This window comes from Triturus cristatus, chromosome 4_1, assembly GCF_964204655.1.
Source record: "Triturus cristatus chromosome 4_1, aTriCri1.1, whole genome shotgun sequence".
Taxonomy (NCBI): Eukaryota; Metazoa; Chordata; class Amphibia; order Caudata; family Salamandridae; genus Triturus; species Triturus cristatus.
Genome location: NC_140585.1, coordinates 1,041,102,594 through 1,041,116,005, shown reverse-complemented (window position 1 = coordinate 1,041,116,005; position 13,412 = coordinate 1,041,102,594). Strand labels below are relative to the sequence as shown.

The 13,412-nt window shown below is 41.2% G+C and overlaps 1 protein-coding gene across 2 annotated transcripts in view; it reads right to left on the bottom strand.

Moving 5' to 3' along the window:
* The window catches only part of GSAP (gamma-secretase activating protein), a 762,740-nt gene that overhangs the window by 603,461 nt on the left and 145,867 nt on the right, over positions 1 to 13,412 (bottom strand). The gene's annotated exons all lie outside the window — the stretch shown is intronic.

Genomic DNA, 13,412 nt, shown 5'->3' with positions numbered 1-13,412 from the left:
CATTTGCTGAGCAGGAGCGACTTGTAAGAAATGGTTTTAGATGACTTTTGCGCAACTGGTAAACACGGTTGATAAGACCCTCCTCAAAAAACTGGAAGCGTTGGCTGAAATGATCCAAATGCTGTTTAAGTCGGAGATTAACATTAGAGGATATTGGTATACATTTTTACACCACCACTCCCAGGCCAACTATTTTGAGAAAATTGCTAATAAATAGACAAAAGAGACCGAATTGTTATAAACTAGAAATTATCTTGAATTTATCAACAACTAGGGGCACTAATTTTCACTGTGTGCATATTTCCAGCAACTTTATGCTATACACCTGCTTTATAACATAGTTTGCACATGCCTGCATTCAAAGTGCCCTACGTGTCGAAATCAGGTTTTACAAACGTATTTGCAAATCATCTTGATCTGTGTAAGCTTAACAACATTATTAGTCCAATCATAGTTCTGTTTGAATGCTCTCTTGATAAAGGTAATGCCAATGCTCAAATTAAACACAGTTTTTATTGCAATCGTTGCTGGAAATCTTCTAGTTCCGCAATCATTTGAAGATTGGTTTAAGAAAATGTCTAGAAAGCAAGTTCTAAAGTGCATCTGTTGAAACAGATGGAGACATATGGAGTGTTAGTAGTAGTATCTGAAACAGAATGTCACTGTATATAGTGGTATACCACAATCCAGATACTGGTTCTTGGACTGAAATAATTTATTCATGAAGGAACTCAAAAGGAGGAAGTATGCTTTGTCATTTAGAGGCAAAACACCTCTTCCACTTCTAAGCTCTGTCAGTCAGCCCATTGCTCAAAAGATACTTCTAGATCTTCAGACTAGAATCCCTTTCAATAAAAAGAGAAAAAAGTTAGCCCAACATCTGCTTATGATTTATGCTTACAAGGCTTAAAGTGGACTCAGAATGCAGAACATCTTGCAGAAAAGCTTTGAATGCCAAAGGTCCAGGGGGAGGCGATGTCAGAGGCCTCAATCTATAAAGAAGAACTCCATGAAACAAACAGGTCTTGGAAATAAGTTCATAACATGGAATATTCCTTCACTTCTTTAGAGTCAGCATTTAGATCTACTTTCAAGTTGTCAAAGAAAGATGAGTCTTGTGGAAAGGGACAATAACCCCATACAGACGACAGTGCTCCATCTAGTGCCGGCCTGCTAGAAGAGAACAAGTGCATACTGTAAAGGTCCGGTTTGTGACACCATCAGAATGCTTTTCAGTTTGGCATTCCAGTATATGGTCTCTTACGTTCTAGCAGCCAGAGTCTGAGAATTATTTGAGAAAAACACCCTGTGACTCCATACAGTCAATGAAAGCTAAAGTAGTGCCAGCCTCTACCAAGTCTCCAGAAGATGTTCCATTGTACCCAGCCAATTGTTCCCTGGTCGTCAAGACACATATTGGTGATGGGACAGCAGGCAATTTTGACGGCATGCTGTCTCAATGGGATGTCAAACATACAATGGGATTGTGCCTGTATAAAACGGGAACAAGGATGAGCTACACAATATTATACAAGAACCCCATCAGTGCCCTTTATCTGGGGTTTTCTTCTTCCGAAGGTTCTGCCCCTCTTGCAGGTAGCAGGGTCTCAGACCCGTATGGCTCAGATAAATTGCCTCTCCAGCGTAACTTCAAGGTTGCCCCTTATTGTGAGGAAATATGAATTTTTATGGTCAATTGTGTCCCCCATCTTAGACCCCAACGGCTCCATGTACATGTTACAAGTACATGTATGTTCCCTCCACTTCAAGCTATGAAGACGCAAATACATATGTGTCCAACGTCAACATGTCCTCTTTCAGATCCGCCATGAATGGGTCGAATATTCCGTTCCTAAGTATGCCTTGCCACCGTCTTTATATGGTATGCTTTTCACGTTTTCAGCTCTGGCAAGGTAGGCCCTGAATTCTGCCATCGAGCTTTTCCTGCTTCTGCCTCTGAATGCTCCAGCCTGGACCTGTATCTGTATCCATGACCCTTGTCTTACTTCCTGCGCGGCTAACGGTGCCTGGCCCGGCCTGTTGCCTGCCAAAGACTGTATTCAGCCTTCAAGTTATCTGCTCCGCTCCTCGAGAAATGCATTCCTGTCTAGTAGTTTAGGTAAACATCCTTCCAGCTACAGAGCAAAGGGCCCGGCCTTACTGTCTCCGTGCAATTAATTCATGGCTTCTGTTGCCATGGTAGGCCCATGCCCCCTCGCATCTCATGTAGACACATAGACGCTTATACACGCACTAGTAGTTAGTATAGGATAGCCTCTGCCTGAGAGACCTTTTCTTCCAGATAATACAGTTCCTTAAACACAAGATATTAGATACGATTTGGGATTAGGTTGTTCTGACATCCCAGACTTCTGTCTCCTCATGTAGGGCTAAATGTCAAGTCCCCTTCACCCTCCAGTTACACGTCAATCACACGTCATGCTACTGTGCGCGCATCTCTGCCAAGTATTTCTGCTGATTTTGCAGGATTCTCTTATGGATCCACCCACTTGTGTCATCATCACAATGACGTTTCTAGTACACGCCTTCATGCACGCCTATTGTAACGCCTTTTTCATTACGTATGTGTATTCTTATCTCTCTTCTCAGCGGTCACGCCTTCTGCATAAGTCTTACTGTAATGCATTAACTATATATATGACAACCTGTCAATAAAGTATCGCTCTATCCCTTCCCGAACCTTCGTGGTGACGGAATACGATTGCCTGGTTCGAACCAATTCCTTTGTAAGGAATAAACCCATTTTAAAAACCTCAAATACCACGGATTCTGCCTCTTATTTTTATTGAGTTATTCTTATTGAATTTTACCGCATAAATTAAGTCTAGGTAATTAAATTTACCACAATTGGCCTCCCCCACACCTAGGGCTTTGACACTGCCAGCGACTTGAGGTTCTGGACTGACCTCTCGGTGCTAATGCTGGGCGACCTCTTCTTCAACGGTCACTTCCTTTCCTTTAATCAATTGGCGGAGGAGCGTGGCCTCCTGCCGGGACAATTCCTTCTCTACAAACAACTTAGTCCCACTTGCCGAACACTCTAGGGCCATTCACCCCGTTCTACAGACCATCCCAGAAATGGGAGACAGCCTTCACCTTATCCCATGGCTATTTAAAGCCATCAGCGATCTGTCAGTCGCCACACTCACCGCAAAAATGGGAGGCCAACTTTGGACGGGTACTGCATGATAAGGAATGGAATCAGCCCATTGAATTCCCCAGACAGTTCTCCCAAAACTCCCTTTTTTAAACTATACAATTCTTCAAACTTCACAGGGGGTACTTAACCACGATTCATATAAATTGTTACTCTCCCGGGGCAGAGATCGGCTGCCCCCGCAGCCACATTCCAGGTGCTAATCTAACACACATGCTGTTGACTTGCTCGCTAGTTTCAATGCATATTCAGTGGGTGGAGACGGAGCAATTCAGTCAGACCCTGCAAATAAACTGCCCACCAACATTGAATAAAACATTTATCGTGTTTTCTGTATAGTCTATAACCAGAGAACACAGCATTCCAACATCAGAACACTACTTACAAACGTTTGCAAGAATACTGAAAGGTGAAAAGCCCATCATCAATCAGAAAACTGAAAGAGTGGAGTCATCATTGGAAATGGAATCCAATGGGAATGCTGGAGCAGAGTTTTCATTTAGAAAATTCAGGGGCTTTTGAAGCTCTAGTATGTCTATGCGTTTTATTAAATATTAATAAATAACAAATTAATTATTTGTCTTGTGTAAGTGTGTATTTATTAATCAATTCGTTTGTCTTAACATAAGAGAAAGCTACACAAGGGTTAGCATGTGTGTGCTGTTTTTGTTTTCTAAAAAATAACGTGCAAGTTTTCATGTTTAAACGTTGCTGTGTGCTGTTTATTTTAAGCGCAAAACGCTGTCTGAATTAATGCTTTCCTATGTCGCAAAAGCTAGATAAATGCATACACATAAGGGTATTAGTGGGGTTAACACTGTTTAATCATTATGCTGTAGTGACGTTGTTTTTATTTCCTTTAATTGAGATGGTCTATTGTGGCCTATGGAGGCCTAATCCATGATGGCTGATTTTGAGAGCCTGGCCTCGAGTGAATATGTGAAAGATGTGACGAGGGAGACCCCTGCTGGAAATGGTCTTGAAGGTGACTGACCATGGTCCTTCTATAAAACTTTCCATGAGGACAGCAGTGGGAGTTCTCCAAGAAAAGTGAAAGTGTCCTTGGCAATCTCGAAAGAGAAACCGGATTAAATGTGATACATGTTTTATTTTCTTGGTTCCTGTTCCGTAGTCTTCGCTATGTGTATTTTTCCTGAGCGGAGGTTCACAAATGTTGCAATGTTGCATCCTTTCCTTCTCGCTCTGCTCAGTGATTCAGTGTATTCTGCAAACTTAATGTGAGTTTCCATTGTAATTTTCACTATAAAAATTGTTAGCCTAGGGAGGGCTTTGCCACTTGCCATTTTACCTTTGCTGCGTGAGGTTGCGTTGCTGAGGATCGTGCTGAGGACTTCGTCTTGAAAGACTTTACCGAGAGACTTGTCCTGACCCGTTCTGACACATAGTTAGAATAGGTAACTATGAGAAATGATTTATTCTGATTGATTTAACTTTGACTAATTTTAGATAAAGCAATATAATTTTAAACATGGTGTTGAATTTTCTTTCTTGTCAATTATTGGGTTTATATTTTTGATCATTATTGTATATATTGTGTAGATTATGTTATTGATTAGGACAGTCACTAAACCAGATCTGATCGACCTGATATTGATGCAGGGTGTTTAGGTGTTTTCTTTCCACAGGTTTATTGCTGGTAGAGTATTTGAGCGTATGTTAGTGAAATGGGCCCTAGCGTATGATGAATGTATGTGTGTGCAACTGTGGGATTACTCTATCCGTGGTAGTGGGCATATTTTAGATACCCTGATCTCTATCAATTTCCTGGTAGCAGAGGATGGTTTAGATGGTTGTCTTGATCTGATAAGATTGCTTGTACATTGGCTTATTGATTATTGATTTTATTTTGTCAATATTGGTATATGTACTAATATTATATGTTGAAGTCGTCATGTTGAGTTCAATGTAGTGCTTCTGGAACTTGGAAGCTGTTGTAGCAGTTCCGTAGTAGGGCAGAGGGAAGTATATGCTGCTCTCGGGAAAGACGGGATTGTAAGGAATAACGTGTGACAATTGAAGTTGCACGTTCACATTGTCTGGGTTCGGAATCAGTGACATCGTCGTATGTTACTATTAGATATATTTCTGGTATGTAAGGAGTGTGTATTGTAGTGAAGGTTATCTTTGAAACTTTGGTCTTAAGTCCCAGGGATCCGTAAGGATTTCCGTTAAAGCTTATCGCGGAAGGAGTAATAGGTATTCTCTGAGCTTGTTTGAGGAACTGGGCGAAGTTGCTTAGTTAATGTGTGTTATAATTCTGTAGTGGAGCAGATTGTGCGCTGTTCTCGGGAAGCAGGATTCTGTGTGCATGTACTATATTTTCTTGCATGAATGTGCGTGAATGTATATACATTTATTGATTGTAAGACTCTTTGGATAAGTCCTAGAGGAAACAGTTATGAGATGTATGAAAGTTTGTTGACTCTTGAAAAATAGACTCTCTTTTACTATTCTGTGGTTAGCGAAGCAGACAATGGAGATGTTTTTATGTTGTATCTAATAGATTTTGTAGAAATCTTGACACGAAGTCTACTGAGAGATTTTGTAAAGGAGGGGTAGACGAGAGACAGAAGACAGAGACAAACTGCAGTGACTGTTGACGTCAGAAAGTCCGTGCTCTGATTGGATAGTGGACCAGAATAGGGTTCGCGCTAGGATTGGTGCGTTGGTGTGAGTCGCGCAGGGATTGGAAGAGCTGTTTAGTGACGTAGACGCTCCAGGATTGGTGCGTTAGTGTGAGTCGCGCTGCTATTGGTTGAAAAGCTCGTATTGTATATTTATAATATGGAGAGAGTAGAGAGTTTTAGTAAGCGCTAAAATGTATTATCAAGAGGAGAAAAAGAAAAAAACATTCTTTGGGAAAGTTAAAAAGTGGTTTACTAAGGATAAAGAGGTTAAAACGAGAGAAGGTGAGTTGCTACCTCCAGCGAAAACACCTGCATCCTTCATGGTTGCGAAATATGGATTACATACCTGTATATGGTTGCAGAATTGGGTTAGGTATACTAAAGAAGATGGTGTTCTAGCATTTCCAGAACATGGTTCATTTAATTTGGCCGTGTTGAGAAATTTACGGGAAAAGATGGTACGTTTGGACCCAAAGCCGAGACCTACGCAGTTCGAGGCTTTAGTGGAATGGGAAGAGGAAGTTCATGAGCGAGAAAAGCAAAGATCTGGAGGGTATTACAGGAATATGTTTGGGAGGAGACATGATCGTGAAACACATCATGATCGGATGAAAAGATGGCGAGATGTTAATATGTCAGAGGGATTATATCCTATGAGAACAATTGAAGAGGGAGCAGTTGGAGTTAATGAGTATGATGATGAGGTCTTAAATGACATGATATACAAGAGACCACCTCCATATAGACCAGAACCAGATGAGAGTACACCAGTTGTTTCTCCGATAAGAGATACAGTCTGTATTATTGAAAAAGAAAAGGTAACACCTGAATCAAGGAGTAATAGTTCTTTCAGGGAGAGAGAAAATCGAAGTAGTGAAGAAAATGCCAGAAAGTTAGCAAAAACGACAACAGAACTGACTGAGAAAATTAGGGAGTTAACGAAGAATCTGGAAGCTGTTACGGTGCCTGTAACAATAGGTCCAGTTATGCCTGTGTTTGACAAACAGAAATCAGGTGAGAATGGACTGGTGATTCCATATGTTGGGAATAATCTAACAAATTCAGTTGGTCCTTCAGGAGATTCAGATAAAAGAGCAGAAAGAAGTGACCTGAGACAAACAAGACATGACACATGTAGTGAACTATTGGATACTAGTGAACCTGGTTGTTCAGGGATGCCAATTTTAGAACCGCAGAAAAGAGTGGTTCCAGTGAGAAAAACTGCTGAAATAACAGTTGATGATTTGAATGATTGGATGAAGGTTCTTCAGAAAAAGGATAAGGATTCACAAGTTATTGATGTGGCTAGGTTACGTATAGAATTAGAAGAGCTTGTGACAGGAACAGTTCCAGTAGAAATCCTGAAGAGTCATCATGATGGTGAGCTGTTGTTTATGTGCAAAAGTGTTACCTGGAGAGCAAGGAATACACATGACAGGCTAAGAGCAATAGCAAATGAGCAAGGAGTTGACATTGATAAAGTGAAAGCTTTACAGAGAACTTACAGGATGGATTTTACAGAGAAAGACATTGAAAATTTGAATGTTTCTGGTAGAACAGGACAGATTAAAGAAATGGTGGCATTACTGCGAAGATGGGGTGATGTTGAAAAGTGGAAGGATAGGTGGTATAAGAAAAGAGAGGAATCTGTAGATAGAACAACTTATTCAGCATTTCCAGTGAGAGAAAAGGAGAAACCAGTGGATAATTATCCTATGAGAGAAATACCTGGAGGAGGATATGTACATGTTCCATGGACCAGACAGGATATTTTATCATTTACGAATGATTTCCCTCGATTGAGAGAAAAGCCCGTCGAGTGGTATAGGCAGGTAGATAGGTTTGTGAAATTGTCAAAAGTGCTGTGGGTTGACCTGAATAGTCTGTTTGATATAATTGTTCCAGCAGACTTGTGGACTGAGTGTAAAATAGTTGTGAGTTGGCCTACTGAGGAGTATCCAAGAGATTCAAGAACAGGGGCACCAGATCCAGAAGTAATGAGGAAGTATGATCAGGTGATGGTATACCTGAAGAGTAAAGTTCCTCCGAAAGAGACAGACTGGGTTAAGATAGATCGAACACAACAGGAAGCAAAATAATCAGTTCATGCTTTTTACGAGAGGCTGATACTGGCTTTTAAACAATTCAGTGGAGATGAACACCTGGGTGACAAAGACTTGAGTCACTTTGTATACAGATTTGTATATGGCCTAAGACCTGAAATTGGTGAGAGAATTCGTGAACACACAGTGGATTGGCAGAGTAAAAAAGTAGATGAGATTCTGAGACATGCAAAATACTTCAGTGATGAAATTGAAGCAAAACAAAGAAAGCTGAAAGAGAAAGCAATGTGGGCCCAAGTGAAAGTTGCAGAAAGACAGGAAGCACAGTTAGTGGAACAGGCGAATAATCCAGGAAATAATGCAGGAAATAGACCCAGATATGCAGGAAAAGGGAAAGGAAGTCTTGAGGAAGCAAAGAAAAAGTTCCCTTGTCACAACTGTGGCCAGCTGGGACATTGGAGATCTGAATGTCCTAATCCACCATTAGTGAGTAATGAGAATAAACCTTTATATCAACAGGTGCAGAACCAGAATGAAGGGAATAATCAACAGCAACAACAGAAAGTTGTGAGACAGCAGAGTCAAGAGCCAAAACCGCCCGTGCCGCAGAATAGAGGGGTACAAAAATATAATCAGGACTCAGGATTCTACAATGATGAGCAGGTAAACAAACCAAGTCGTTCTAACAAAGTACAGCAGTACTTGTTAAAGAGTGAAGGGAGTGAGTCTGAGGGTGATTATTGACGGTGCCGAGGAGAGGAAGAAGAGTGCATACTTGGTGCAACTCTAGAAATAGACCAGGCAGGACCATTTGTGGATGGGAAAATAAATGAGGAGAGTGTTACTTTTTTGGTAGACACAGGTGCGACAAGATCAACTGTCAGGTCAACAGATGTTAAAAATCTTCCTCTCTCGGATGAAGCAATCCAAGTAGTTGGTGTAGCCAATACACAAATCAGAACACGTCTTACTGAACCAGTAAGAGTACAGATAGGGAAATTTTCAGACATGCACAGATTTATTGTCTGTGATACGAGTCCAGTAAACCTGTTAGGTAGGGACTTATTGTGTAAGATGAATTGCACAATTTTTTGTACACCAGATGGAATAGCTTTTGAGACACCAGATGATGATGTTTTCTACCGAATGACTCTAGAGAATAAAGAAAGTGAGTTAATTGGTGCATTTGCTGTGTTTAATCCGGAGGATTTGCCTCAAGAGCTGAGAGACACTGTGAAAAGAGCAGTTTGGGATTTTACAGGAGAGGATGTGGGATTGATGAATAATGTAGATCCAGTGAAAATTGCAGTGAAAGAGGGAATTACATATCCTAACATTCCTCAGTACAAAATGACACCAGAAATAATTGAAGGGATAACTCCTATAATTGAGAAAATGATTCAGCAGGGAGTTCTGAGAGAACTACTGAGTAGTCCGTGTAATTCACCGATAATGGGACTGAAAAAGCCTAATGGGAAATTTAGGATCGTGCAAGATTTGAGAAAAGTTAATCAAATTGTGGTGGCATGTTGTCCTATTGTGCCAAATCCATCAGTGATTCTGTATCAAATTCCACATGATGCTGAGTGGTATACAGTGATTGATTTGTGTCATGCGTTCTTTTCAATTCCATTGCATCATGACAGCCAGCCGATTTTTGCATTTAGGTTTGGCCAGCGTATCTTAGCATGGTGTCGAATCCCACAGGGGTATACAGAAAGTCCTTCGATATTCAATCAGTTATTGAAGAAATCGTTGGAGAGTTTGATTATGCCCGAAAACTCAGTGTTAGTGCAGTACATTGATGACCTACTGGTGGCATCAAAGACACGTGAAGCTTGTGAAGTGGATACCATAGCTTTACTGAATCATCTGGCAGATGGAGGGTTAAAGGTATCTCCAGCCAAATTGCAATTTTGCAAGAAAGAGGTTCATTATCTTGGACACAATATTGAAAAAGGTCTGAGAAAAGTGACTACTGACAGGATCAGAATAATCAGAGAAATGAAAGCTCCAAAAACCCAGAGAGAAGTGAGAATGTTCCTGGGTATGGTGGGTTATTGTCGTCAGTGGATAATTAATTTTTCCCTGATAGCTAAGCCACTGATTAAATTGACAAAAAGTGAAATGACAGATCCATTAGATCTGGATGCAGAACAATTGGCAGCATTTGAAGAGCTCAAAAGTAAAATGTGTGAGGCTCCAGCTTTGGGTATGCCTGACTATGAGAAAGAATTCGAGCTGTACTGCAGTGAGAGAAATGGATGTGCACTTTCAGTGTTAATCCAGAAACATGGACAATTGAGAAGGCCTATTGCGTACTTCTCATCAACACTTGACCCTGTAGCTGTGGGTTTACCAGGTTGTCTGAAATCTGTGGCTGCAACATGCAGGAGCCTGGAACAGAGTGAGGGAATCATAATGGGATATCCTGTAAGGGTATTCGTACCTCACAAAGTGGCAATTCTTTTGACAAGAAGCAGAACTCAGTACATGTCACATAGTCGGTTGACTAAGTACGAAAAAGTGATACTGGGTGCATCAAATGTGACTCTTGAGAGATGTGTGAATGTGAATCCAGCGACACTCTTGCCGGATATTGAAAATGTGGGTATAAAGATGGAAGATGATCATGATTGTTTGGATGTGCTTGAATACTGTACAAAACCGAGACCAGACATAAGGGATATTCCCTTACCTGAGAATGACCATGTGTTGTTTGTGGATGGATCATGCTTGAGGAATGATGATGGTGTGCTATGTGCAGCATATGCGGTGTGTAAAGTTTCAGAGGTCATGGAAGCATCACCATTGAAAGGAGTGAAATCTGCGCAAGTTGCTGAATTAATAGCATTGACAAAAGCTTGTGAGATTGGGAAAGATTTGAGGACGACTGTGTTGACTGATAGTCAGTATGGATTTGGAGTGGTGCATGATTTTGGCCAACTTTGGCTACAAAGAGGTTTCTTGACATCGAGTGGAACTCCAATAAAGAATGCTGAAATGATTGGAAGATTGCTTGAGGCGATACAGCTGCCTAAAGAGTTAGCAGTTGTAAAATGTGCTGCCCATGGTCTAGGGGAAGATTTTATAACGATTGGAAACAGGTATGCAAATGATGTTGCACAGTATTGTGCCAAGACCAATCAGTCCATTAACAGGGAAAGAGAGAGGGAAATGTCTTTTCTTTCTGTGATGTTTACTAATGTCCTAGAGACCTGGGATGAAGTGAAGCAGTTACAAGATGAGGCAGGAGATGAAGAGAAACAAGATTGGATTAAGGCAGGATGTGCTCCAAGAGAAACAGACCATGTTTGGGTCTACAGAGATGGCAGACCAGTGATGCCTAACTCCATCTTGTCGTCAATGGCAAGGATGTATCATGGCCAGGGACATTTGGGGAGAGACGCGATGGTTAGGTCGTTTAAACAGACCTGGTACAATGCAAAGTTCAGGACAATTGCAGAGAGCATCTGTCAGAGGTGTTTAGTTTGTCAGCAATTTAACACTGGGAAAAAGACAGTGGTGAGTCTGGGGACAATAGGCAGAGAAGGAGGTCCTTTTACAAGAATGCAGATTGATTTCATTGAAATGCCCCAAGTGAACAGACTGAGGTATGTTCTAGTGGTAGTCTGTTTGTTTTCAAGGTGGGTGGAAGCTTACCCGACTAGAAGAAATGATGGATTAACAGTGGCAAAGTTACTGTTGAGGGAGTTGATTCCTAGGTACGGGTTTCCAGTTACAGTTGAGTCTGATAGAGGTAGACACTTTCAGAATGAGCTCATGGGTTTGATTTGTGAAGCATTGAAAATTCAGCAGAAGCTACATTGTGCATACCGACCAGAGGCTTCTGGTGTGGTTGAGCAGATTAATGGCACAATCAAGAATAGGATTGGAAAGATGTGCTTAGCCACTGGCATGAAATGGCCAGATGTTTTGCCTTTAGTTCTGATGACAATGAGATCTACTCCAGATAGAACTACTGGTTTGAGTCCGCACGAGATAATCATGGGACGTGCTATGCGCCATGCATTCGTGCCTGTCAATAAGTTGGTGACAATAACTGATGACATGATTTTGGATTACTGTAAAGGCCTGGCTGACGCAGTTCATTCTGTGTTTCACCAGGTTGGAGAAGAAGCTACCACACTTGAGAAGAAGCAAGCCCATGATCTGAGTCCAGGAGATTGGGTGAGGATAAAAGTTCACAGGAGAAGAAATTGCTTGATTCCAAGGTGGGGAAGGCCGAGACAAGTTATTCTGACTACGACGACTGCAGTAAAGTGTGCTGGAGTGAAGCACTGGGTACATGCAAGTCATACTCTGAGAGTTCCAAATCCGAAAGAAGGGACTGGTAAAGAGTATTTTGAAGAGTCAGATTCCAGTGATGATGAAGATACTGATGATACGGAATCAGTGAGAAAAGAAGCAGAGAGAGCTTCAAGAGAATCACTGCGAGTATCAGACAGAAGATCAGATTCTGTAAGAGAGCCTGAAGTTTCAAACAGCAGTGAAGGAAAAAGAAAAGAAAAAAGAAATCACACAGAGATTACTCCTGAATCAGAAGAGGAGGAGATTGAAGAACCACTTGAGATTATACTTGAAGAAGTAGGGTCAGAAGAAGATAGAGAGGGACAGATTGCGGAAGACCCCCGAGGAGGTGTAGGGAACATTCATGAGGAGCTAGGTGAAGGGACAAGTAGACAGCAAGAAGATTGCGTGTCGGAGACCCGAGGAGGGACAGGAGTAGGGAAGTCTCAAACAGTGGTGAAAAAATCTGTGGAGAAGAAGAAAACTGCTGGAAAACGGAAACAAGAGGCACTTGAAACAGATGATGAGGATGAACAAACAGAGGGTCGAGTTCTGAGAAAGAGAACTTGGATTGGAGAAAGAAGTAATAAAGAAATAAAGCCGAAAAAGGTGTTAAGAGGAGACCGTTGGCCTAACAACAGAGTTAAGAGGCTGAGATACAGAGTAATAAGAGCAAATTCATCGAAAGCTGAACAAGTGAATGAAGTTTTGAGTCAAAGTTCAAAAGCTGAAGGAGAAGAATCAAAGGAGTCAAACGAACCAGTGGAAATAAAAAGAGTAAGAAGACCCAACCAAAAGTACAGATCACCGGAATGGTCTTATGTGGCACTGTCTGAAGGAGGAAAAGAAGAAACAGTGACTCGAGATAATCCGGAAGTGGTCTTGAGAGAAGTGGTTGAGGAAGATACTGGTGAAATTCTGAAAGTACTCTTGACTGACATTGGAGAAGAGTCGAGTACTGAGGATCTTGATGTTGGAGATCTGATACAATTTGATGTTGAAGAAATTGAAGTAAAGAATGACAAGTATCCAAACTGAGTGAAAGAAGGATTCACTTGGATAAAGTGAATGAAGAGATCATTTGGATAAACTGAAAGCTGAAGAATTACTGAAGAATTGAAGAAGTTCAAACAGTAGTGAAGTAGTAGAGGCTAAACTAAAAAGGCTAACATAGAGGATAATAGAAATAGATGTGCCTTCTTTAAGAGGTGG